Source organism: Phyllostomus hastatus, unplaced genomic scaffold (assembly GCF_019186645.2).
Source record: "Phyllostomus hastatus isolate PE091 unplaced genomic scaffold, TTU_PhHast_1.1 phas_contig_524, whole genome shotgun sequence".
Taxonomy (NCBI): domain Eukaryota; kingdom Metazoa; phylum Chordata; class Mammalia; order Chiroptera; family Phyllostomidae; genus Phyllostomus; species Phyllostomus hastatus.
In genome coordinates this window covers 8,807,182-8,834,817 of record NW_025333900.1, presented here as the reverse complement: position 1 = coordinate 8,834,817, position 27,636 = coordinate 8,807,182, and the positions used below count along the sequence as shown (strand labels likewise).

Here is a 27,636-nt window from a genome sequence, read left to right as displayed (position 1 = left end):
GCAAGGATGCAAGAACATGAGCTTCTGGAACCCGGGAATCTTAAGCAGAAGGTCAGTGAGAGGTATTCCTCAATGTAAACAAGTCTCCTGAAATACCTCTCAGAGACCTGTTTGTATGATCACTGGACCAAAAGCTCAGTCTTTAGCAGCTTAGTTTCTCCAGAGCCTTGCTCATGGCATGTACTCAGTCAAATTTACCTATTTATTTTGAATGAATCAAGAAGTAAATTTCCAAAGGCTCTTCGCAGGTAAATCATAAAGCTCAAACATTACCAACCTGCAAGGTGAATGTTTAAAAGACACACACACACACACACACACACACACACACACACACACACACACACAAATAGATATGTGTATATATATATATGTATATGTATATGTATATGTATTTATATATCCTGGAGATTAATCTGTACATACAAGGAGGGATAAAAGCAGGTTTACAGTTGTGAGTACCTGAAACAGTTTATTCTTGTATTATTTATTAATTATTGTACTATTTTCCATATGACCAACAATAAACCTGCTTTTGTCCCACTCTGTATTTGAAAAGACTTACAAGAAATATAAAGAGGAAAAATTACAGTTGCAGTTTAACATATGTATAACATGATCATATAGGGGTAAAAAATTGTAAAACTATAGACCTCACTATAAAATTTCCATGTATCCATAAAGGAAAAGGTCTGGAAAGATCCACATTGAGTGTTAGCAGAGGTAATCTCCGAGAACTAAAACACGGGGTATTAATTTCATGCTTACAGTTCTGTAGTATTTGATTGTATTTTAAAAAGTGATGTGTCTATATATGTGTTACATCCTAGCAACTCCACTTCTTGGAGAATATTCTGAGAACATTTATGTTGTTTCTAGGGTTTATACATTAAAAGAAGCACAGCCAGTTTGTTTTTAATATTTACATTGTCCACATAAATCCAACATAAATGCCCAATCTCAGAAGAATAATTCAGTAAGTTACTGTACATTTATATAATGGAATGTTATGCAATTAATAATGATGTACATCTATGTATTTTTTAAAAAGCAGGTGTGAGTAGTAAAATTGTGGTTTTGTAGGGAAATTATATGCGCAGAAATAAGGCATCTAAGAATACATACCAAATAGTTTGAGAATTAATCTTTGTGTGGTAGGATTATGGTTTTATTTTCTTCCTAGCTTTTTATATTTCTAAATTATTTTAGGGTGAGCGTGGGTTACTTCCATTACAAGAAAAACAAAAATCACTTCCATTTGAGGTTAAACAAAACAAGACTAGTAGTTTATTTTTTAAGACTGTTGAAAATCTCATGCAGCATTCACTGTGTATGGCTCTGGATTCAACACAGAAATGGGCTGTGCTCCAGAAAGAGCATCCCAGCTTCACGGTGGGAAGGCAAGTGGTGTTCTTATCTACCATTCAACTGAGCCACCGGAAAAAATCAACTCAAGAAACAGGCATGGCCTGCTGTAGGTTAACAAACTGTGAACACTAAAATAAACTCCCTTCAGCCCAGTTAGTAGGAGATCTGGGCAGGGGAAAGAACTAGATATATGATACATTTTGTCTCCAAGCCAAACATGAGACAGGCATTTTGAACAGAGGAAGAAGGGAAATAGAAGAAAATGGAAATTAAATAAAAGGAATGAGAACCAGGTTAAGCACATTAGTGAAATAACCCAAAGGAGAAATCTCCAGCTGGAGCCCAGACCACAGCTGAGACTCCCTTGGATTTTGGCTATCAGCTCAGCAGGTTAGGGCAGGAGGGTTTTAATAAAGGAATACCTACCTTCTAGTTGTAACTACTATATTTGATGAAGATTCAGTGCTTTACTCATTCAGTCATTATGAATGCAACGGCCACACAGTACACACACTCACTCATCGGCGTCTACCACCCCCACCAACTAGTACAGTGAGGTCATCATTGTTCTGAATGGGCATCCAGTCCACTCTCCTCGACTGCCTGGCAACCTTTCTCGTTAAATTAACAATGGTCGGACTTTTCCCAGACAGACCTGCACCTGAATGCTTCTAAAGGAAAAGGAATCTCAAACTGAATCATGACTTTTGAAATAGAAGTCATTTACCTATACTACCCTTCTACATATACTTATTGTTTTAAAAATAATTTAAACAATTTTAAAAATCAATGCACACGACTTTCAAAAATCTACTAGCTCAGAGAGCTTATGACTACCTCCCCAGGGTCACCTCTGTATCTCTAAGTAAGAAGCTTACACAGCCATTTCTGGGTGTAGCCATTTTCTTTATTTATGTACATTTCCTTCATGATACCATAACCATTTCTTCCACACTTTTCCCCAATAGTTACATCATTATTCTTGTTTAAAATGAAAACAAGTGCTGTGCATTTTGACTATACAAATACCATTCATCGCAGAGTTAAATAGTATACTGAGATTGCATTTCCTGCCATGCAGAGCTCGTTTGTGTTCTTGGGAGTTTCCAGTTGTCTTTCCTGACTTTTGGCACCATTTGCCTTAACCACATCCTCCACTTTTCCAACTCTCCGTATCGTATCCAATACTCTATTTAGTCTCCATTTTTAATGCTGTCTGAAACCCTTGGACCTCCTGCTGTCTAGACATGGGACTGATTGTTCTCCAAGCCTGTCTCACAGCTGTCTTGCTACAGTTTTCCCTCACTGCATGTAGTGTTGATGTTTGAGGTGGACACTTGTCATTTTATTTGAATGCCCAGCCTCTGAACCTGCACCCCTATTGTTAGAAGTTTCCCACTTTGACATTCTTGGTGGGAGGGAGGCACGGCCACCTTTTTACCACAGAGGCTGAAGGCCCCCATTGCCCTTTCTCAGCTTCCCCGAACCCTGGGCCAGAGCCGACACCTCGGCTGGCACAGGCAGGTCCAAGACCCCGCTGGACTTGGATCTGGAGTCACTCCTGTGAGGAAGCCCAGTGGTAATGGCTGGGGAGCCTGGGAGAAGGGACTGAGGGACACTGGCCTTGTGGTATGGTTTGATGTTTGGGCTGTGGTTCAGGCTATTGATCCTTCTGTTTCTGCCTGTTCTCCAAGTCTGATTCTCTAAAAGTATTCCTGGCAATTTGGTTAGTTATCTAATATCCTTTCAATAAATTCCTTTCTAGCTTAAGTTAGCCAGAGTTGATCACACTGTTATCAATTGTTTTCCTGGAACACATCTGAACGAAGTATGGAAGAGAAAATTTGTGTCTTTATGTATCTGAAATGCATACTTCAGCCTCACACTTGATAGTTTGGCTAAGCTGACCATCCCTTGACGCAGAACTCTGAAGGCACTGCTCCAGTGCTGATGATAAGAAACCTACAGTCACCGATTCTCACTCCTTTGAAGCTACTCTACTTTAATCTCTCTGTAACCTTCTAGGCCTGTCTTATTTTACTGCAAAATCTCATAATGTATTCAGGTGTGCATCTTCTCCCACTAAATGTGTAAGAAACTCATGGGCTCCTAAAAACTACATGTTTTGATTTCAGCTTTAAGAAACACGTTGTAAATCATTCCCTCGTTGTCTCTAACCTTTCTAAAATTCCTATTCCTTTTTAGATTGATCCTCTAAAGCTCTTCGTTCCTTCCTTTCCTCTTATTTTATGAATAGCACAGCCTCTCTGATGCCACTTATTATTTCCTTTAAAGTTTTCGTTTCCTGTTTAATCGGTTTTCTTCATGGTCATATTTTCCTATCACTTAAAAAAAACCTTGATCTCATGCTAGAATGGAACCAATTCATTTATTCTGAGGAGATTTCTAAAAAATTATTTGTGTGGAAAAAGATCCCTACATTCCAGACATCTATTCTGTGTGAAGATGTTCACATGCCTCCCCTTTTTGCCTTTGGTTAGGCCGCACCTGAGCTCCTGTGGTTCTCGAGAGCAGACTGGCACTCTTCCGGGCCACGGCTGCGCCTGCTGTGCTGGACTGATGGTCACTCCTCCATCCTTCCTGTTTTCCAGACATCTGTTGAATTATCTTGTCCACTAAAAGCCCCACTGTCTTTTTTAATTATTATTTTTAAAAACCTGTTTATTATATTTTCAGAGGGATTCAAGGGGAAGATAAATATGTATGAAACTGCCTTTCTGAGCCACAAATGAGCCTCTTTTTATTTAACTTTCATTTATCAGCAAGTGGTACCAACTACTCACTATGTGTAAGGCACTGTACTAGGCACTTCGTATTAGTACATAAACTAGGCAATGATTTCTTTTGCAAATAGAAGCTGAAGCCCTAATGTCTTTCCTACCTAGGTCTCTACTCCAATTATTTTATGTTGATCTTAAAAACCAAAACCCCCTGAAAACTGTTTATAGATTAACTCTATATCAATGTATGCATATACACAATCCATCCCAAATTAAGAGTGAAGGGTTAAGAAATTTAAGAGAAAGTCCTGATTACTAAATTAAATAGATCCAATGTTACTCAGTTGAAATAAGAGAAAATGAGTAATATTTTTGGACTTCCGGTCAAGATGGTGGCATAAACAGACATGGCTTGCCTTTGTGCACAACCACAACAAAATTATAACTAAAATATAGAACAACCATCACTCAGAACCATCAGAAATCGAGTTGAATGGAAGTCTGACAGCTGCAGAATTAAAGAAGCCACATCCACACAGACTGGTAGGAGGGGTGCAGATGGGGACCAGGCTGGTCCCTCACCCACGTGTGTGGTGCATAAAAATTTGGGAGGGCTATTTCGGGAGTGAGGAGTGCCAGCCCAGCCCTGTACTAGGCTCCCAAGCCCAGGGTTCCAGTGCCAGGAAGATAAGTCCCCACAACTTCTGGATTGATGGTAAGAGAAACTGCTTGAGCCTCAAGGAGGTTCTCTTAAAGAACCCACACACAGACTCATCTACTCATACTCTCTTCCTCTGAGCTCCAGCACTGGGGTAGCAGCTAGAAAGGCACCAGTGGTAAAAAGGAAGAAACTGAAGTATTTGCAACGAGGTGAGCAGAGGCCATTGTCCCTTTTCTAAATGCTTTCGTCACAGTGTCACACAGCTGGCAAGCTGGTACCATAGCTGAAACTTTATCACCCTGGCTAATACTGTTTGACCCACCTTAGAGATCCCTAGAACTCCCAACTAACTGGCCTGTCCAAGCTGCTTTTCCCTATGAATGGCTAATCTTAGCTCCTGATGCGCAACTTCCTAAATCCTCTCAAACAAGCAACAGCTGGCCTCAGTGAGCCCTAGCCCAGCACTAGCAGCAGCTATCTCAGATTGCTTTATAGAACAGGCAGGGTGGCCGCTGGGAAAACAAAGTTGGGGGCTAACCGTGGCTTGTACCACCCAGGAAACCCCAAGGTCAGGGCATCCAGTGGGTAGCTACAGACCATGTTGGAGCACCACCACCAAGCCCCTGCACAGCAGATCCTCCATGGAGGGCATAAGTTGGTGGTTAGTGGTCACAGCCAATCCTTGCAGCTGACTAGCCTGGGTAAATCCCTCCTGTAGATCTGCCAACAAGTACCATGGCTCAACTAAGAGAGGAGGGTGTACTCAGCCAACACAAAGGGCACACCTTGAGTACCCAGCTTGGGTGTTAGGAGAGACTGTGCCACTGAACCCTACAGGACACCTACTACATTAGACCACACTACCAAAACACAGAGTCAAAGCAGCTTTATCTAATACATAGAAACAAACACAGGGAGGCAGCCAAAATGAGAAGACCAAGAAACATGGCCCAAATGAATGAACAGATCAAAACTCCAGAAAAAGCTAACCAAAATGGAGACAAGCAATGTAGATGCAGAGGTCAAAACACTGTTTATAAGAATGCTCCAGGAACTTAGTGAGGACCTCAGCAGCATAAAAAATATCCAGTCAGAAAATAATTGAAATAAAGAACTATTGACAGGGAAACAACAGCAGAGTGGATGAAGCCAAGAATCAAATCAATGATTTGGAGCAAAATGAAGCAAAAAACAACTAATCAGAAACATGAAAACAGAACACAAAAAAATGAGGGTAGTGTAAGCAGTCTCTGGGACAACTGCAAGAGGTCCAACATTTGCATCATAGGGATTCCAGAAGGAGAAAAGAAAGCAAGAAATTAGAAATCTGTTTGAACAAATAATGAAAGAACTCTTCCCTAATTTGATGAAGGAAGTAGACATGCAAGTCCAGGAAGCACAGAGAATCCCAAACAAGATGGATGCAAAGAGGCCCACTCCAAGACACATCATCATTAAAATGCCACAAGTGAAAGATAAAGAGAGAATCTTAAAAGCAGCAAGAGAAAAGCAATTAGTTACCTACAAGGTAGTTCCCTCCCAGAAGACTGTCAGCTGATTTCTCAAAAGAAACTTTGCAGGCTTGAAGGGATCGATTGGCAAGATATATTTAAAGTCATGAAAAGCAGACACTTACAGCCAATATTGCTCTACCCAGCAAAGCTATCATTTAGAATTGAAGGGCAGATAAAAAGCTTCCCAGAGAAGAAAAAACTAAAGGAGTTCATCATCAACAAACCATTATAATATGAAAATTTAGAGAGACTTATTTAACAAAAAGATAAAAACTATGAACAATAAAATGGCAAAAATACTTATGAACAACTGAATAAAACACAAACTAAACAACAAGAAGAACAGAGACAGAATCATAGACAAGGAGAGTGTTTTGATGACTGCCAGATGGGAGGGGGTTGTGGTGGACTGGGTGAAAAATGTGAAGGGGTTAAGATATACAATAGGTAGTTACAGAATAGCCACGGGGTTGTAAAGTACAACATAGGAAATGCTGTAGCCAAAGAACGTATCTATACGAGACCCACAGAAATGAACAATGGTGGGGAGATTGCCTGAGGGAGTGGAGGGTTACTGGGTGGAGGGGTGCCAAGGGAGAAAAATCAAGACAACTGTAAAAGAATAATCAATAAAATATAATTTAAAAAATAAAAGAACAAAAATAAAAAAGAGAAAATGAACAATATTTTAAATAAGAGCAATGCTGTGATTACTTTTTATATCCATGAGTCATAGTGGTCTCTAAAACAGAGTGGACAAAATGTTTTCATCTGCCATAAAATATTTAAGCTCTATTATTACTTTGTAACTCTAAATTTTGTATTTTTTTAATGAAAAATAAACAGCAGAGAAAACTGCAATTAAACCACTAACTTAAAAGAGGGTTTTAAATTTGTTTATATTACCAAATTCACATTTTCCTATTTTAAATAATTGCCAATCTTAAAATGTAGTTATTGACCATAAAAGGGAATTTAAGCATTCTCTTCAGATATCTCTGTTTCCAATTTGGAGGTTGGCAAAGTATTTCAAATATATATTCCAGGATGGGCTGTAATGAAGCTTAGGCTCTAATTCTGCTGCTCAGATGCATCCCACCATAGTACACTTGAACCTCCCACCTGAGTAAAACTATTTAGTTTATCTCTACTTCCCTTTCTGATTCCCAGTTTTTGGTCTTAAGATTTTACCTCGCTTCAACACCAATGGAACATACCAGAAGTTGACATTTTCTGTAAAAGGCCACGTAGCAAATATTTTAGACCTCGTGGGACATAGTTCTGTTGTAGCTACTCAATTCTGCTACAGCAAGAATACATAAATGAATGGGCTTCTCTGTATTCCAATAAAACTTTATTTGCAAAATTGGCAGCGGACCATATCTGGCCAGCAGGCCAGTTTGTGGACTCAAGGGATAAACCATTACCCTGTAATTATGATTGTTTGTTAAAGGATATCGATACTGCTCACAACAAATACTAAAATTTTATGAAGTGAGAAAGCCAATCACCTTTTTGAATAATTAAATTACATCTCTGACATACTTTGTGTTATATGTAAGGACTAGAACAAGCTCTAAAAATAAAAGCAAATTTAAACTATCCATTTGAATAGTTGCACCTCATCCCACCCACAGAAAACAAAGATAATTGAACACATGGAGAGGCTTCTTTCCACGTTAATGACTCACAGTTAAAAAGATACCATATTTTGCCATGTATAATGTGCCCCCGTGTATAACATGCATCCACATTTTTGGCCCAAGCTTTTGGAGGGAAAAAAAAAATACCCCAAACACCTTCTGTTTTAATTTTTCAATTCAATTATTTATTCAATTATCTATTTATCTATCTATCTATTTATAGAAACAAACAAAATATCATATTCCAGGGTATTATTTTATATACGGGTATCATTGTTGCTTTCTAGAGTTACACTTGTAATGCATAAACATAAATAAAAAAATTAGAAACATTTATATAGATACAGTATTAATACTACCCATGTATAATGTGCACCCTTATGTTTCCCTGAAAATTTGGGCAAAATTGCGCATTATGCATGACAAAATACGTTAGTTTATAGATACAATGAAAAGCTATAAAGTCTTACCATGGGTTCATCAATGCAGAGAGTAGTAATTCAATTGCTTCATTCTTAGTATCCCTCAAAACTGCTGGTACACTTTCTCCCATTGAGGTATTATTGACACATCAGGTTACGGAACAGTAACTTTAGAGCCCAGTTGCTAAAATGGCTTGCAGCAGTGTGCTAGCAGTGCCGTTCCAGAAAAAGAACACGTGTTTCATTATCCCTCTGGTTCTAAGGGACAGGGCACTTGGTGCTGGTGGACATAGTTCTACCAACTATCTCCTGGCGCGGGAGCATGGTAAAAGGACTCCAAGAAGCAGGAATACTCTTGCAAAACTTATGAACCTAAGAACTAATTATCTACTTTAAGAAATACAGAGAACTTAATCTAATAAATAATTTGAAAGCCAAAAAGTGCTGCTTTCCTGCTCATTCAACTTTCACTTACTGGCAACTTTAATTCCTGTATCTGACGGTGAGGAGTTTCAGCTGCAGTATAATAAGGAGGAATCTAGGAGGAGGCCAATAAACTCTCCAAGTAAAGAAGGTGGAGGTGAGAATTCTAGTTACTTTAATCTAGAATTCTGGCAGACTACTGGAAAGGAGAAAATCGTTCAGAGAGAGAACCTTGGAAATCTGCAGAACCTTGACAATGCAGCAGTGTACTAATCAGTACAATATACATGAGAAAACTAATCAAGGTCAGGAAAAATAAATACCTGAAAAGGAATAGAAAACACTGCCTAGAGCCCCTACAGGGCTTGAAATAAAAGACATGTTATTCAGACAACTATTCTTACTAGCCAGACAGGAAGAAAAAACCCCCCAAACCCTCGTTATTCATAAGGCACAGGCTAGAGTACCCAGAAGGGTGTTGTTTCATTAGTGAGGCAAAAGTAGCTCTAGAATAAATACTGTTCTGGTCCTGTGTAACAAAGCAAGACTTCAAAGACAAAACCGTTTCTAAGAAGCATAGCTGCATCTCAGACCACAATTTGATAATAACTACAGAAGTACAGAAATGTCTAGCACCGAACAATGACCATCATCTAACCAAAAATTACCAGGCTTCCAAGGAAGCATGACAACATGACCCATATTTGGAGAAAAATCAGTCAGAACCAACCTAGAACCAATACAATTATAAGAATACAGAAAAGAGCTAATGTGACTGTACTCCATATGTTCAAAAGGTTAGGTAGAGACATAGATGATATAAACCTAGATTCAAGAAGCTCAATGAATCCCAAACATAAACACACATAAAACTATACCAAGGCACGTCACAATCAAACTGCTCCAAATCAGTGACAAAGAGAGAAAATCTTAAAAGCAGCCAGGGGTCACCTGGGGGCTGGGGTGGAGTAGAGTGGAGTGGGGGTGGGGATGTTACAAACAAAGAAATAAAAATGATAGATTTAATTTGTAACAGTGTAGCTAAAAGAATAGAGCAACATCTTTGAAGTATTGAAAGAAAACTCTCAAACTAGAATTCTATACCCAGCAAGAATATCTTTCTAAGATATTACCAAAATCCAGGGCAAAATAGACTTTTTCAGAGATATAAAAGCTGAAAAAACTCTTCATCAGTAGGCCTTGCACTAGAAAAAAATATTAAAAGAAGTTCTTCAAGCAGAAGGAAGTGCCAGTGGAAATATGGAGCTATTCAAAGCAATTAAGAGCATTAGAAATGGAAATTACATAGGTAAAAGGTAAGCCCCCCACACACATTTATTGAATTTGCGTGTCGTCCTTGTGCAGGGGCCATGCTCACCTTCTCCATATAGTTCCAGTTTCAGTATGTGCGCTGTCAAAGCGAACACCCCACCCTCCACATTTAAACCTCTTTAAAAGATGACTGTCTAAACAGAAATAGTAAATCGTACTGTGGAGTTTGTAACAAATGTATAAAATACATAAGAGTAATAACATAATGCCAAAGAGGTGAAAAGTAAGAGCATATTATAAAATAAGTGTTTCAATCTTAAGCAGACATAAGAATGAATAGGGTAAGTGCAAAGAACCAAGAATAAACAAGGCAATTTTGAAGAAAAACGATTTAGTAGAGAGACTTGCCTTACCAGACACCTACATTTTTACTGTAAAACTGCAGTAATTAGAGAAATGCAAATTAACACCACAATGAGATACCACCTCACACCTGCCATTCATTGATTATAGGATGGCTATAATCAATAAGTAAACAAACAATAACTATTGGTGAGGATTTGGAGAAAGGGGAACCTTGCATACTACTGGTGAGAATGCAGACAGGTACAGCCACTGTGGAAAACAATATGGAGTTATTTCAAAAAATTAAAAATGGAAATGCCTTATGACCCAGTGATTCCACTTCTGGGAATTTAACCAAAGGAACCCAAAAACTAATTTGAAAGAACATAAGCACCCGTATGGTCACTGCAGCATTATTTACAATCACCAAGATTTGGAAGCAGCCCCAATGTCCATCAATAGATGAGTGGATAAAACAGCCATGATACATTTACACAATGAAATACTACTTAACCATAAAAAAAGAAGAAAATCTTACCCTTTGCAACAGCATGGTTGGACCTGGCAAACATTATACTAAGTGAAATCTAATGAACAAACTGAATTAATAAGCAAAATAGAGACAGATTCATAGATAGAGAGCAGGCTGACCGCTTTGGGGTAGGGAGGTGGTACTGACAGGCTGGGTGAACCAGCAGGCTGTTTAGCTGCAGTGACTCCCCCAGCAGGAACTGCGTGACTGAGGATTTAAAGGCCCCTCGATCTGGATAGCATGAAGGGGGTCCTCTCATTTCTGATCTTCAGGGCAAAAGAAAAGAGCCACCAAATTCAAAAAGGCATAAGTCTCTGAAAAGGAGTCAATTCCTCCATTCCTACATTGTGCAGTTTTATAATACGTGTAAGGTTTTGACACATGAATTGGACATGAAGTCCCTGCTATGTGGGCCAACATTCTGATAGAGAACATGATTCAGAAGCCTCTTACCCACTAAAGATTCAGAACAAGGTCTTATCTTTTTTCTACTCCATAATGAGCCACTCACTGCCTTTGTGGTATGCGCACACACACACTAAATGAAACAAAAACCTAGGGCAGAGATCGCTAATGAGTACATATGAAATTGTGTTCATTTTCAAATGCACATAAAAAAACTTGAAAACATACTAGGAATAAATGTTATGAAGATGTGGAACAGAACAGTAGGGATACAACAGCTCTGAAAAATATACAAACTTGACACTTAATTCAATGAACTAAGAAAAATGTTCTTTACTTAAATGAGTTTTTGGGGGAAAAAAAGCTAATATGTTGCACAGGAAAGGAATGATGATAATGCTAACCTCTATTAATGACAAAAATCAATAACAAACTATGAAGTTTATCAAGGACCTGGCTTGATCCAGCAGCTCAAAGATTACAGGAAAAGCACCCTTTTATTTGAACGGAACTTTAGCTCCTGTGGAGCGAACGAGGCTCTCTTAAGGGCAATGGAGAGTGGCAGGAACAGTTATGTTACTATACTGATAGCTTGTTCCCTTTATTTTACAAGTGAGTTTTTTTCTAACCCACTTCTCTCTTCATTACCTCTAGCCAATATACCTTATCACAATTCTAGGCACCAGCTGTTGCCTCAATAGATACGTTAAATGGGAGACTAGGGATCTCAAAAAGTACTCTAGTTGAACCTGTTACTTTGGAGAACAATTTCTTCCTAGTCTATAATTAATCCCGGATGTAGGCAAGGGGGACGGGTGAAGGAGAAACACCCTCTCCATCTCTGAAGCTCCATATGCACCCGATCCTCCCACTGCCTCTCCTTCCACAGGTTCTCATCCTGGGAATCTCATCTGTGGGCAAATGACTTCACAAACCTGAAAGGCATTGCTTTTCTTGATGAATCATCCTGAGTGAACTTCAAAGAACTCTGTGTGAGGTCTTACCTGAGAATTCACCAGAGGATCCTATTACCAGTGTTAACTGTTTTTGCAATGCATTACAAATGCAAAATAAGTACCTGGTAACAAAAAAAAATTACCTTGTGTGATAAATAAAACTCACAATCCCTACAAATCAGTTAAAGTTTATGCATCTGAGACTGTTAGAACTTTATAAATTAATTGACAAGTCAAAAAAACCCTGTTCATTTTATTAAACATGATTAATGAATTTTGCGATTATTTTGGTACTTTTTTCAACTAATGGACTGACATGAACGTTTTACAAAATCTGTTTCTATTTGTATTCATACGTTGCATCATTCACTAAAGTATGTGTTTGTGTGGCCTGTCACTTCATATAAAAAGCAAGGAGGAAAATAGGCAGAATCATTTTTGAATCACAATTTAGGAAAATGCTCTTTATGATGTTATCAGAGTGGTAATTCTTTTTCTCAGTTTTCAAAATATAACAAAAAAAATTTAACTGTGAGACTGTGAAGAATGGCAAGAAAACTTGGCCAAGTAACAGAGCTTTCCAGGGTCTCAGTTTCCTCATTTGTGCTAAGTGATTGGAACTAGAAAAATCCCTGGAGCACTTTCTAGGAGCTGAATGAATGCCTGAGAGCCTCTGTGCCTCACCTCCTAATCAAGTTTAACATTAAAAACAATTTTTCTTCTCTTTTATTGATTTCAGAGAGAGGGCAAGGAAGGGAGAAAGACAAGAAGAAAAACATCAGTGTGAGAGAGAAGTTATCAATTCTTTGCCCCTCGTACACACCCTGACTAGGGACTGAACATGCAGCCCAGGCATGTGCCCTGACCGGGAATTGAACCTGTGACCTCTCTGTTTTTGGGACGGTACTCAACCAATTGAGCCACACTGGCCAGGGTGCGAGTTTACTGCTTGTCCTCTTGTGCTACCATCCCTGAGCAACACTGCCTCCCTTAAGTGTGCACTGACCAAAACCTGACAAAACAACTCAATTTACCAGAAATTTTAGTTAGATTACAGTTAAGAACAGGCAGGGAAAATATACTTCAAACACCATTATAGATCCCTAAGCAAAAGTTTGGTGTGAAAAGTCTCTTGAATGGGGACTTAGCCAAACACATGAGTTCTTTTCCCGGCCCCTTCAACTGTTAAACGGGAGGAGTGGCTTACCTCAGCCACTGGGTCATTTCCTGAGCGCTCTCCCTGGATTCCTAAGGGTTTGGACCTAGAGTCACCTGGAGTTGTAAAAGGGATGACAGAATTCCCTTCTGTTCCCACCCTATTACCACACTGTTTATGACCAAATGGCACCTTTGTCAGAGCATTAGGGACACCCTGCCCCAGGGCCAGTGTGAAAGGATGTTCACTTTATTAGGAGCAGGGCCCTGTCTCCAGGGAAAGCAGGATGTGTAGAAAGGTTTGGGTTCAAACCTCATCTCCCCTTTCAGGCAACTGTGACTTGCTACAGGGAAAATTGTACGGCACAGTCAAATAATAAAATGATGGACTTCTGGGGGGACTGCCAACTGCTGTTGTGGACAGGGTGATACCTGATGGACCAGAAGGCAGGAGGAGGTCTAAAAAGGACCACAGCTTTCCCAGGAGCTCTCTGAGATAGAAGCTTCTGGACATCCCAAGTTCCAAAGGGGGGTTGAATCAATGTGCACAATGCATCACAGCAGAGACAATGGGAAAGTCTAACAACTGACCCTTGTTGGTACTTTGTCACTTTCCCTGCACCCAACATAATTAGCAACTGTGACTACAGAATAGAGGGTGCAGAGAGAAACACGTGCTGCTACACGGGTCCTTCAAACGATGAGAAAGTCATGCAAAAAGGAGGTGATTTAAGTTTCAAGCAAGTCGCTATTTAAGCTACAAATTTCTAATTCTGATTGAATTTGGCATCTTTAGAACCACATTCTTGCATGTTGTAGTCCTGTTATATAGTCTTTTTTGTTGAAACGAAAATCACTTTAAAAGAAACGCACAAGTTCTGGTTCCCAAATATGAATACACACTGAAATTGAGCAGGAAATTTAGAAACTTCCCATGCCTGCACCCTGGCCATGATATATTAATTGCGTTATAGGAGTGTGGTCTGGGTGGCAGGATTTTAAGAAGCTACTCAGCTGATTCTAAGATCCAGCAAAGTTTTAGAACCACGGCTCTGAGGTGGCTGGCAAGCAGACTCAGAAGATACCACTGTTTATAGGAAGTCTGCTTTGTCCTGCCAGGTGTAAGCACAGTTATGGTGTGGCAAACAGTCATGAGAGGTAAATATGATTCTGTTCTGATATCAAATTATTTTTAAAGGCAGAGGGGCAAGGGACAAGAAGGAACAATGATGCTTTTGTAGAGTAAGAGAAGTTTTCAATGCTCCTAAACTTCCTAGCACATTATAAAAACCAGTTTTGCTGGTTTTTTATTATACGACAAAGGGAAGCACTGACCCAATCGGCAGAATTCTGGATGTAAGACGTACTAGTCCAAAGCACTAGTGAGATATCTTTGAGACTCCTGGAAAAATCCAGAAGTTTTCTACTCTAAGAATACCACTGTCAAAGAATAGACATTGTCACTTCCTGCTAGTCTTTACATTTTTCCACGTCAAGAAGATAAGGACTAAACTTATCCAGCTAGAGGGTAGCACTCTGAAGTTGCAATTTTCCACTGAAGGATTAAATATAACTTGTAAGGTCATGAGCCTCAAACTTGACCCTGCTCAGAATCACCTGCAAGGCCCATTAAATGCAGATTGCTGGGTTTTCCCACACAGGACCACTGATTCTGTAGGTCAAGGACGCAATTTCTGACAAGTTCTGAGAGGCTGCTGCTGCTGCTGCTGCTGCTGCTGCTTGTGTGAGGACCAGAACTGTTCTAAGCGCTCAAGAATGGCAACCTCTTTGAGTAACTAGAAAGTTATTCAAAGCCTGCTTTAGGTTTTGTGATAAAGAGACAATTTACTTTGAGAGAAATGACACACTGTCTTAAGATAAATCTTGAGGTTTATGTCACGAGACAAAATTTTATCATCACTCTAGAGAGGAAGAGATGGGTTCAGTTAACTCCATTCATTCAAATACTCATGAGTCAACATTACCCTTGGAGGAGAAAGTGGAAGAGTTGCTGCCTGTAAGTTAAAAAAGGAGGACCTAAGCATTTCCCACCCCCCAGAAACCTTGACCCATGGTTTCTGTTTCACAAGGGAATAGTGGGAATTTTTCATTTACCAAATGTTTAGTTTATAATGTGGGTTTAAATGGGGGTAAAGTCGGGCTTTTTCAGTAAGGAGTTAGGTCGACTGAGTACCGTCTGGAAAAAAATAAAGTTGAATCTGTACTTTACAGAAGAACAACATAAGTCTCAAATGGAGCAAATATTTAAATGTAAAATAATACAGAAAGTCTGCAAAAAAGAGGGGGTCAGTTTCTAGGTGTGTCTGTGGAAAAGGGAAAATGGAGGATGCCTCCTGTGATTCAAAATCTGGATGCCATAAAAAAATGGAAAAAAAAAAGCTACATAAAAATTAACTTCTATATGGGGCAAACAAAAAACTTCAAATATTAAAGAAAATGCTAAATTGAGAAAAATATTTGGAGGTCACCTCATGGACTTAGAGCTAATTAATCACCCTATTAATAAAGAGCCCTGCCAATCAATAAGAAAAACGAACAATAACCCAATAGTAAAGCAGATGAAGTACAGGAACACAGTTTGCCAAAAAGGAAACACACATGGCCTTTAAAAGTAGATGATGCCTGACCTCAACCTTCTTTAAAAAGGCATGCAAATTTAAACCAGATCAAGATACTATACTTTGTATATCAGACTGGCAAAGATCCAAAAGGGCGACAACCCACTGCTGAAGCTCTCCAAAGTTGCTGGTAGGAGTACAAAATAAAGTGAGCCCCAGCAAAGGCAAGAGGTATCACAAGTACACATGCGCGTATACCATGATCGGATTCTAAGTTTCCTTGCAGGAAACTACCCTGTAGATGTGCCTGCACGTGTATGAAGTGATACTCATGCAATTTTGTTCATAATAGTGGAAGACTGAAAGACTCTAAGAGCCTATTCATAAAAGATTGGTTTAATAACTATGACACATCCATACGATGGAATATTATACAGCTTGAAAAATAGTATAAGGCAGTATTGTATGTTCTAACATGGAAAACTTATTAAATTACTTGATTAAATGTGAGAACAGGGTACAGAATAGGGTATAGCTGTCATACTGTCTAAGGATCGGAAAAGTAAAAATATTTTTCAAAAACTAAAAAAACAAAACAAAACCCCTAATAGAAATAATGACTATAAAAAGCATAGGAGGGTGGGGAGGATGGGAACTGGCCCAAGAGTGAGATTTTTGAGTATACCTTCATATAAAACTTCTGTGGTAATTGTTACTAAAATCAAATAGCAGACGTGAATAAAAATAAGAAACCTTTTGTTGCATATAAGCAGTTTTTTCTCTTTAGATGTTTTTTAGCACAATTCAAAAAAAAAAGTACTTAGTAAACATGAATCAAGTGGTGCTAGGCCAAAGTCACTGACCTCCAGGGGGCCAGACGTGAGACGGCAAAGTCCACTCTGCAGGCGAGGGCTTTTCAGAACAACATTTACTACCACGGGTCTCTGAAGATGAGACGCCAGGCTTTTAGTTTTACGGGATCATTCAATTTCTATAAATATTCTCTTCCAATTAAGCCAATGAATTTACATCTCTTTGCAGCCCATGCTTTTAAGACAAGCTCAGATGTTTTGCCACAGAATGTTTTTCACTCTGCGGCAATCTCTCCCACCTTTGTTTTAATAAATGAACAATCAACATAAGCACCTAATTAAACACTTCAGGAATATAAAATTTCTTAGATGAGACAAGAAATACAATCTACCCTTCCCCCCACCTCTCAAAATCTGTGCTCCATCTAACTTGAAGTGAGGAAACGTTAGGTACTGCACAAAAGCACACTGCATGCAGTCTTCAAGTGAGTGTTAGTGACCAAGGGGTTTGGTGCCTCCACGTCCACCTGAACCCCACGTTTCCTAAAATACCTTATTTTAAAGTCACCCCCTATGTTCAGACTCTTGTTACATAACATTTATAAAAATTTAACATAAACTTTATTTAACACTTATATCAATAAAAAAAAAAGACGAACGCATTTAACTCACTCTGGGTACATGTCAAGTCACCAGAGTTACATTTCTACAATTGTCTGTCATATATCCATGAAAGAAAACAAGTCTGTTGACCTCTCCTGTATGACTTTCGTTGCCAGGAATTTACAGGAGGATATTTACCAGCAAGCACAGTAACGTACCAGTCGGCACAGTGCTCCTTGGAGAGCTGATTATTGTTTCTCTGGAGATGTTTCTAAGCTATGCATGGAGAACATTCATAACAACCAAACCAAAAAAGCCTACTACACAAACTGGATTTTCAGCATCCCTGGCTCAGTTTCTAAAAGCAGCACCTGTAATCTACATGGAAAAAAGAATGGGTTGGACTAGTGAAAAACCTTTCACATCAACCCCCAGGAATGAAATTTGAGTAAAACCTTATGCATGTGTTACCAGGAAGCACAGTAGAAAGACCCAGGGGCGAGGTATCAAGAATGACCTGTTTTCTAGTCCTAGTTATGTCCCTAACTCACAGTGTGACCCTGAGCAAGTCGATTTCTCTCCCTGGGCCTCTACTTGCTTATCTCCAAAATGCGGTGGTGGAACTTGAGGCCTCATCAGGGTCTTTCCCAGCACCCATGAACAGAGCCTTGAATCTATCTCTACTACTTGAAAATCCAATTTATTGGCAAGAATAAATTATGGCAATAATTGTGGGTTCTTCTGTTGGTGAGTGCTTACAATTAATGAATGTGCTTGTGAACAAAATGACTTCACAACCTAATGCTTTAGATTTTCTGACTCCTGATTATATAGTAGTGTCTGCACAAGATGACATAATATAAAAATAAATTCTCTAGTCCATCCCATCCTCTATCCATAGAAGCCGGATCAGCACAAATCACTGACATTAAGAGAAAAAGAACTGCCAAAGACGGCCGTGGGTCTCAGTGTGGTGCACTGGTGAACTGCCTCCAAGCTCTGCTCTAGCTCAGAGGCACGAGCAGAGAAAGCAGTGGCTTGGGTTTATGATTATGTTCCTGTGCTGAGGGCTGGTTGTTGCATATAAAGCAAAATGGCAAAACTTATTGGCTCGGTGTGTATGCCTGTTTTGCTCTATCACATGCACACGTGGGTGCACACACACACACCGACTTAATAATGCAGTATTGCTTAAGTCATCTGTACTTGAGTAAGAAACCTCACGAGAGACACGCCTTTCTCCCATGTCTGTCAAAAGGTGCAGAACAACAGGCATTGGAAGGTCCTAGTCCCCTTCAAAATGACATTAAACCGTGTAATGTCCAAGTTTCTTGCTCCACTATGCTCTGACGACCTATCTATTTTCCCTGACAAGAAGACACAAGCTAATACGTTAATCTAACTTATTACACTGCAGCCTGATAATACCCAAGAAATATGATTTTAAAAAAACCATCACCTTCTGCATCCAAGTGGCAATATTTCTTTATAAAGATGCAGTATAACACTGACATTTTATGAGGATGCTTTTGTTATCAAGATTTATTTTTTACTTTTAACTTTCTAGGTTCCCTCTAATGTATGAGTTGTCTATCCTGTCAAAAATAATACGGAGGGTGGATTACACCTTTCATACCCCAGTCCAGAAGCAGGTATTTTACACTGGGCTCAGCAGTGTGTCCAGCCCTAAGTGCAGCCAAGGCCGTGACAGGACACCTGTATGTGTCAAGCAGGGGCTCCTAATGCCACCGAGTGTGAGTCCCTCACCTTGGGATGAAATAATTATACTTAACATGTACCAAGTTTCTGCTGAAAGTTGAGTTGCTTCGCTAAGCAATATCATTTTTCATTTTCCCTCAACTTCTATGTCACAGACAAAGAAACTTGATGTCAGCCTGAAAGTGGCAACATGGACACTTGAAAACAAGTCCCTCTACTACCAATTAACTCCAAGAGAAGAGACAACAAATTCCTCAGCTCTAAGAAGCTAATGATTGCAAGATGTGATTGCAACGATGTACCCTAATTTTATAAACAAGTGAGGAGGGAGATCAATGGTAAGATGCACACAGACACAGGGGAAAAAAGCAAGTCTTAAAATATGGAGAAAAGATAATCATTTTTGCACAAAAGGAACAATTTACCATGACCTCACTTGCCTCCCCCAACTGAGTAGGAACCTGAGGCCAAGGAGTGGAGGGGCCGAGGCAGTTCAGTCAAAAAACAAAAGACTGCAGTGAGCACCCAGCACATGACGGGAACTGTGCTGGGCCTGGGCACTCAGTGTGGCTCCTGCCCCCAGGAAGACACACCACCAGAGCAAAAGCCCAGAGGTCCAAGTGCCAGAGGTCTAGGCCCGGTCCTCCCACACCTCCTCCCACCGTTCCTGACTCAGGGGGACTTCCCAAGACCTTTGGACTGACTTGCGACATTTCTCCAAACTTAATAATAAAATCTTAAGTTGATTGGTTAACAAACCGTGTTTTCTCCGTTCTTTTTATTGTTTTCTGATTTTGACATAATATTTCACTTCCAAGGACTGCTTTGGAGGAGGATATAAACGAGTGGTGCAGACTGTAAGGACGGCACTCACACGCCTTCCCGCGTGCTCTCCAGGGGCAGCTGCAGTGAGGGACTCACACACGAGGGGACAGGGAAAACAGATTTACAACTGGACTTGAGGTGGAAACTGATATTGTTTCAGGGCCCACTAGGCATCAAACTAGTAAAGGAATGAACTAAGAAATAGGCAAATTTTTAATCTGCCCAAGATGTCAACTAAGTCACTCTATTGAAAAATGGACATCTCAAGGATTTGAGTAAAGTTTATTTCACAAAGACTGACTTTGTTACGACTCACAAGTAGCTAATATTACAAATCTCGTTGTCTAAAAGCAATGTATCACATCATAAACATATGGTGTATACCTATAATATACAAGACAACATGGGGAAATTAACATGTAACTTTTATCTCCCCAAAACTTACAATCCAGCTGTGAGAAGCATTCTATCATTTTAAAAGCTAACCAATAAGAAAATACTTGATAGCAAATTAAAAGAAATAAAATGTAACAATTAACTTCCATTGATGAAAGATATGCAATATCTGTAAATACAGTAACTGCCAAGCAACTTCTATAGGCAGTCTACCTATCAGAATCCACACAGGCCAAGACAATATCTGAAACACCGTAGTTTTCAAAACATGTTATTTATAACCCCATATGGGATTTTGGATTAAGAAAGTATATATTTTATAAAAAGTGAAAGTATGGGGAAATCACAAGTTGAGATGGTGGCGAGTTATGTGCATGCTCAACACAGTAACTCCACTAAGAGAAAGAGAACATGGATCTATAAAGGGCACATTCTCGGACAGTGTCACAGAAATCACAGACATCTCTACTCGTGCCCCCACCACCCCGCAGTGCTGTGCTTCCCCCTCTACACTAGCCCCTCCCCCCTGCGCCCCAGGGGGAATTTGTGGGCAAGCCCAGCTTTCCTCATTGCCAGGCACGTTCTTTTCCTTATCTGCCAAAACACACAAATGTTTCAAAGGTTGAATTTTTAAAAATGGCGTTGAGATTTCTATAAAAATAATTATTCAAGAAACCTAAATGCTCACTGAAGGCTTTGCTTATATTGGTCAATGAAAAGAATCACGTCCAGACACACACACACACACACACACACACACACACACACACACACACACAAATGGTGTGAGAGCATTTCAAAAAAAAATACTAAACTTTTCTTAACTTACTGTTATTATATAATGATAAAAATGTATAAAAAAGTTGAATGTTGTAGAAACTCAAATAATTCTACACTCTGCTTTAAAAAATACAAGTTACTAAGATGATTGGTAAAACAATATCTGACATGCGAGGAGCCCTACCTTTGGGTGTGCAACACGAAATAAATTTTTCATTTGGATGAACCTGCAGCTAGAAGATGGTTACCAGGAGAATTAACAGACTCAAAGGCAGGCTATTTCCGGAGGAGGCAATGAGCTGGCTCCTTTTACAGCGAAGAACACAGAGTGGCCCAGCGTTGACACTGTGGCCACAAGGAACCTTCCTGCACCTCATAAACGCCTTGCACGGCCAACCAGCAACAGCTGAACTGAAATGCTCCTTTCCCGACCAAAGCGAACTCACCAAGCAGCAAACACGGTCACTCAAGGAAGGCCCAGTGATGAATGACGTCTTCGTGAACAAATTAGAGTTAGGTGACATCCAGAGGCATTGAAACAAGGGTTTCTGCCTTGTGCATGGCTGGTGGAAATGTAAAAGGTGCAGCGGCTGTGGAAAAGTTGGGCAGTTCCTCAAAAAATTAAACACAGAATTATCCTGTGATCCAGCAACACACTTCTAGGTGTATACCCAAAAGAACTGAAAACAGGAACTCAAACAACACTTCTACACCAACATTCACACCAGCATTATTCACAATTGTCCCAAGCTGGAAACAACCCAAGAGTCCACCAACAGATAAACAGATAAACAGATAAACCACCATGGGTATGTATACAAAATAGTATAATGAAGCCATAAAAAGGAATGACATTTTGATACATGCTACAACATCGACAGACCTCGGAGATGTGCTAAGTGAAATGGGACAGATTTCCCTTATACAAGGACACTGGAGCCAACGAATTCACAGACATCGAATGGAAGAGTGGCGACCAGGGACGGGACAAGACGGGGGGCAGAGGCGTGGAGTCACTGTTCAATGGGGCCGAGTTTCCGATAGGGATGGATGACAACAAAATTCTGGAAATGGATAATGGTGAGGGTGGCACATTATAAATGTACTTAATGTCGGTGAACTACATACCTACAAATGGTAAACTTTATGTTTTACACATTTTACCACAATAAAACAGGGATTCCCAAAGGACACCCTCACCCCCCCTGGTCTGTCTCCACTGGACTGATTGTAGGTCCTCCCACCCTACCTCTGACCATGCCCCCTCTCCCTGACCATGTGTTTATTCCCCCATGTGAGATGTCCACTGAAATTACTTCTGGCCGAAGTAGGCTCAGGTCAGCCTGGGAACCAGAGTTTACGCAAGAGGTTTATATGATCCTTACTCTCGATGTTCTACTGTTAGCTCGAGCACAGGACCGCCCCTGCCAAAGGAAAATAAGTCATTCTTAATAATGAGTTTTCACAGAGATGGTAAGAAAACTACAGTTTCTCCAGTGGGTTCCAGAGAACAGACTAAATCCTAAGTTTGTTTGTTTTTTTTTGTCTTTAAAAAAAGGGCTTTTCTTCCTGGTACCAGTGACTTCCTACCAAGAAACCCAAGAGAGAAAAGAGACAGAAGGGGGCCAAGGCTGCACGTGCAGATGGTGAGTCCTTCACTGTCCCCGACGCAGGGGCCAAATTTTCTCCTCTCTTCTTCGGGCTGAAGGATACAATCCTGCCATTACAGCTGCCTGGAGAAGAAGCAGGCCGGGGCTGAGGTAAGAATTCACGGCAGCCATTCAATTCCGTGAGTAATTCTGGAAAATGTTCAGTATAAGATACTGTTGGCTCTATTAATCGAAGTTATTATAACTTTTCTGGATTACCAAGTGAAATAACTGTTATGCTTTCTTTGGTAATAATGTGCCTGTCCCAAAATATGCAATAGTTAGGTATTCATGGAATGAAAAAACAACTCCCTCAAACGAAAGAGTCCAAAATGTGTGACGAAGCTCACAGTTCAGTAACACAAGTAAATCCTTGAGATACAGCAATGGGAATCAAAGAAACCATGAAGGGGCAGGTGGCATGTGACATTTTGATAGGGAGAGTTGACTGCAGACGAAGCAGCAGCACTGGGTTGGGCACCCCGGCTGGGCGGGTGTGCCACTGTTTCCTCCACTGGACTCGATAAACAAAACACAAACATACAGAGAAAAAAGTACCAGTATAGGTCATAAATTTAAGTATTTTCTTTGCATATGCTTAAGTAGGATGACATTTGTGAGGTCAGGGAAACGTAAATTCACCTTTCCTTTCATTTTTTTCTAAAGGAAAAACAGAAGGAAAACAAACAAAAAAAGATGGTTGCAGAGGGACATGCCACTGAAGTTAAGAGCACGTGGAAAGAACTGCAGTATGGAGATCAGGCCCGAGAGAGAAATGGGCAAATGAATTAGGAAGTAGAATAAAAGCACAAACAAAAAGAAAACACCTGAAAAAGCCTCTTTCTCTCTCCAAAGGGCAGCTTGCTTCATCAACTCAGGCTAAAGGGTGGTCTCTACATTTTGGAACTCAGTTTAAAATTTGAGCAATTCTGCATTCTGCTTCACATTGACCAAATAATTCTTTGCTGCTACATATTTATAATTTAATTCCCCTGATAGTTCTAAAAACAAGGGAAGGAATATTTTCAAACAAAAATCATTATTTATACAGCTGGAGTTTCCATTTAGTTAGGAAAATTAGTAGAAAAATGGTCAGAATTTAAGGTAAGTTTTAAATGTTTCACAAAAACTTCATACTATCAACTTCCATATCTCTTTTACTATGTTTAAATCTTTCCCAAAGTCAACAAGGGAAGCCCCCAAATCAACTAAATTAATGGGTTCTGAATTGGGCCACTCCTTTGGCAAGAGATGGAGGATCTTGGAACCAGCAGCAAAAATAGCTCAATTAAAATACCATTCTAATATGCAGTTCGTTTTTGTTTGAAAATGGAAACCAGCAACTTGCTTGCATGAGTAAACAGAAGACAGTTATTCAGGCTGGGTTCTACAGAGCAAGAGCAAGAGCAAAAGAGACAGCTGGCAATTATCTGGCTAACTTAACCAGATAATTCATGCCTAAGTATCCACTCTGGTGCCCAAATTTCCCAGATCGACTATATTCATAGAAGAACTAAAGAGTATAATTACCAAATCTCCTTCCAATCCGTGCTGCCATGGCTGTGTGCCTAGGTGGGCTGTTTTAAACTGATGACCCCATCCTAACTATATTCAACCCTCCACTTCCCCAGTGAAGAGCACGCTAGGAATTTCGTAATATAAATTTGGATATTTGCCTAAGTGCCCCATGACCCTAAAGAAAGCAATTATCATACAACAAATAAAGTACCAAAAATTTCATGCTATCATTTCTAGCATAAAGAGTCTAAAGGGAAAAAACAGTGTAAAAGCAGAGAATTTTTAAGAATATGCCCATTAGAGTAGCCAAATTTTTGATGTCTTTTTAGCCTATTACCAAAGATGTGAAATTAACACCTTTATGTTTATTTAGCACTTTATACTTTTATAAAACCTTTCACAATTTATTTGCACAACTGTATAAGGTAAATTGGGTGAGAATTATTATTCCCATCTTATGGATTAAGAAAACAGAGCCCTGGCTGGTGTGGCTCAATGGATTGAGTGCCAGCCTGTGAACCAAAGGGTGGCTGGTTGGATTCCCAGTCACGGCACATGCCTGGGATGCAGGCCAGGTCCCCAGTAGGGGGCGAGTGAGAGGCAACCACACATTGGTGTTTCTCTCCCTCTCTTTCTCCTTCCCTTCCCCCTGTCTAAAAATAAATAAATAAAATCTTTTTAAAAAGAAAAAAGAAATAGGGCCCTCAGATTTGCTGAATCAAAGCTAATGTGATATTCACCATCACAAATAGTCTTAGTGTCAACACACGTCCTTAAATAAATGCTATAACCAAGCTTGGCCTGAGAACACAGATTGCACGAGAAGGTGGTGATGATGAAGGCTTCTGTCCACTAGTTCTGTGTGAGCTTGGGCAAGGATTTCTCAGAGACCTGATTTCCTAATTAGCAAAGCAAAAGGACTGAGTGGAGAATCTCAAGTCCCTTCAGCATCAAGCTGATTATGAAACTAAGTGGCTTCAGTTTTTTTGTTTCTGCCCACTCAGAATTCAAAGCGCCAACTTTCTTCTCCCCCCTCTGGATATTAGATGCTTCTCCAAGTCAATGGCCCTCCACTCTCCCCAGCTAAATGAAAACAGGATTCTAAAGTATATTTTACCAACTTTCGCCCAGCTTAACTAAACCAATATTTAACACTTTATAGAAAAAACATTTCTACAATTATTTCATGTTCTCTGAAGGTTACAACACTGCTGAGTTCCATTTCCAAATTTGATTTGCATCAGCCAATTTTTTACTTTCCAGATAGATCAAGGGTATTAGAAGCCAGAAAAAGGAATAGTCATGCCCTAGACACAAAAACCACTTTTAAATTGATGCCATTTCAAATGCTGATAAATTCTATTCAAAATTACCAATTATCTATAGATGGCAATAACTGATATTATTTTTTATTTTCCATATAAGCTAGGTCCAACCAAGAGGCTTCTATTTCTCACCTGAAAATAGTGATTTTTGGTGTTCTAAAAGGTATGACAGACTTCCCCACACCCTAAATGGACTTAACTGTCATAGTTTCATAGAGGTCCATATCAGAACTTGACCATAACTCAAAGGCTTAAGTTACAGGCAGACTGCTCCCTGGGCCTGCTTTCCCACTCATGTGGGTAGTTCTGTTTAAGGGAGAAGGGAGGAGGGAAAAGGACCTACTCATGAGGGAAAGCATCTTAAGTATGGAAATGGAGAATCTCTACTCTACCATAACTGGAGATAATGCAAACATTCCTTTTTTTATAAAGACAATTCTGTAGTCTACAATCTTTTGAAGTTCTTTTTTCCCCCCAGGGTAGGTTGAGAGGGACAAGAAATCAAGGAAAGAGCTGTAATAATACTAATTATTGTTATTATTACTCTATAATAACAAAAGGAGTCCATTCTTCTTACTTCCTGTATCCCTTTAATTATGGTATTCAGCAAGTCAAAGATTTTTAGTAATGCTCATTGTTCCCTCAATATTTTTAGTTGATAAATTGGCTTGGTAAAGTTTTACAACTTTTATTATGCTACAGTGGTCTGGTCTCATTGAATCCAAAGAACAAACAATACTTAAGTCTCCCTGATATTTGGACTTGCCTATTAATTTCTTACATGACTTTGGGCAAGTTACAACCAACCAAGGTCTCCAGTTCTTCCTCTGCAAATGGATACACTACTAAACTACTTCAAAGAGCTGCTGCTGGGAAGAACAAATAAAAACCACCCTGATATATTTTGAAACAATCCATCAGGACCTCACTCATGCAGAGCCACACCCATTCGCACGGGTGGGGGGGGGGTGCTGAGCGAGCACCTGGGGACAGGTGCCAACCATTCTGGCGCTGGCACCATATTCCTGTGCCTTCCTCTCCAAGGCTTTTGTCTGGAACTGGTCACTCTAGATTCCCCGCCCACTCTCCATCTGCCATGCTAATTATATGTATGCATGTGCCTTTGCTAATTTTGAAGAGCAGAAGTCATTGGTCCTGCTCAGTGTTGTCCATGGTGTAGCCCCCAGTTCTCATTCATACCAAGGATGGCCACCAGCACCACAGAGCTTGCAGCAGTAAGTGGGGTGAGTGGGCAGGGACAGGATACTCAAGTACCTGGTTCCCTCCAGGTCCTAAATGAAATAAAGAACTGAAGTTCTAAGAAGCAACAGTCAATAAAGGCACTTGGAAGAAGCCTGTGTTTCTCTATACACTTTCTAGAAAGAGCAAGAAGACCACTTTTGGTAATACTGAAAAAATCCATTGATACATTTAGGTGCTTTTAGTAGGTATTAAGATTTAAATGGCATAGCAGAAGCCAAACAGTTATATTACTTAAAAATTTTTGTTCTGACACCTTGATATCACAGTTTAAACTATATCTAAGTATGCCACAAAGGGTAGTATCTTCAAGTTTGGAGGTTCTTTAGATCTTAGTGACCAGTCCACCTCCTAATCATATGAATACAAACCATAAAGCGACCAGTCTGAGTTCCTTGGCCCCCCTGTGCCAAGTTCAGAACTCAAGCCTCCTGACACCCACTACAGCACTCTCGTCTTTATATCACAACAGGGATTTGCTTGTGGCTATTTTAATCAAGTCTCGCCACTGGTGAATTTAGGCTGTTTTTTATTAAGGTCTTAACCAGAAGATCATTTGAAGAGCTCTGCCTCTCCTAAGGCAGGACAAGCTTGTTCTGACCAGCTGTCCTAAGATTTTTCTGCTCAATCACCAAACCTGCAATATCCTCTTGCAGTCCTGACAAGGTGAGTACCTCTTCCAACCACACCGATGCACCTCTCATAAAAGGTACATCCTGAAATCTACAAAAGA

At 39.8% G+C, this 27,636-nt stretch overlaps 1 protein-coding gene and 1 pseudogene across 3 annotated transcripts in view; both read right to left on the bottom strand.

Annotated features, from left to right (window-relative positions):
• Nucleotides 1–27,636, bottom strand: part of E2F3 (E2F transcription factor 3) — a 69,745-nt gene that overhangs the window by 17,184 nt on the left and 24,925 nt on the right. The window lies entirely within an intron of this gene.
• LOC123824088 lies at nt 10,084–10,199 on the bottom strand (annotated as a pseudogene).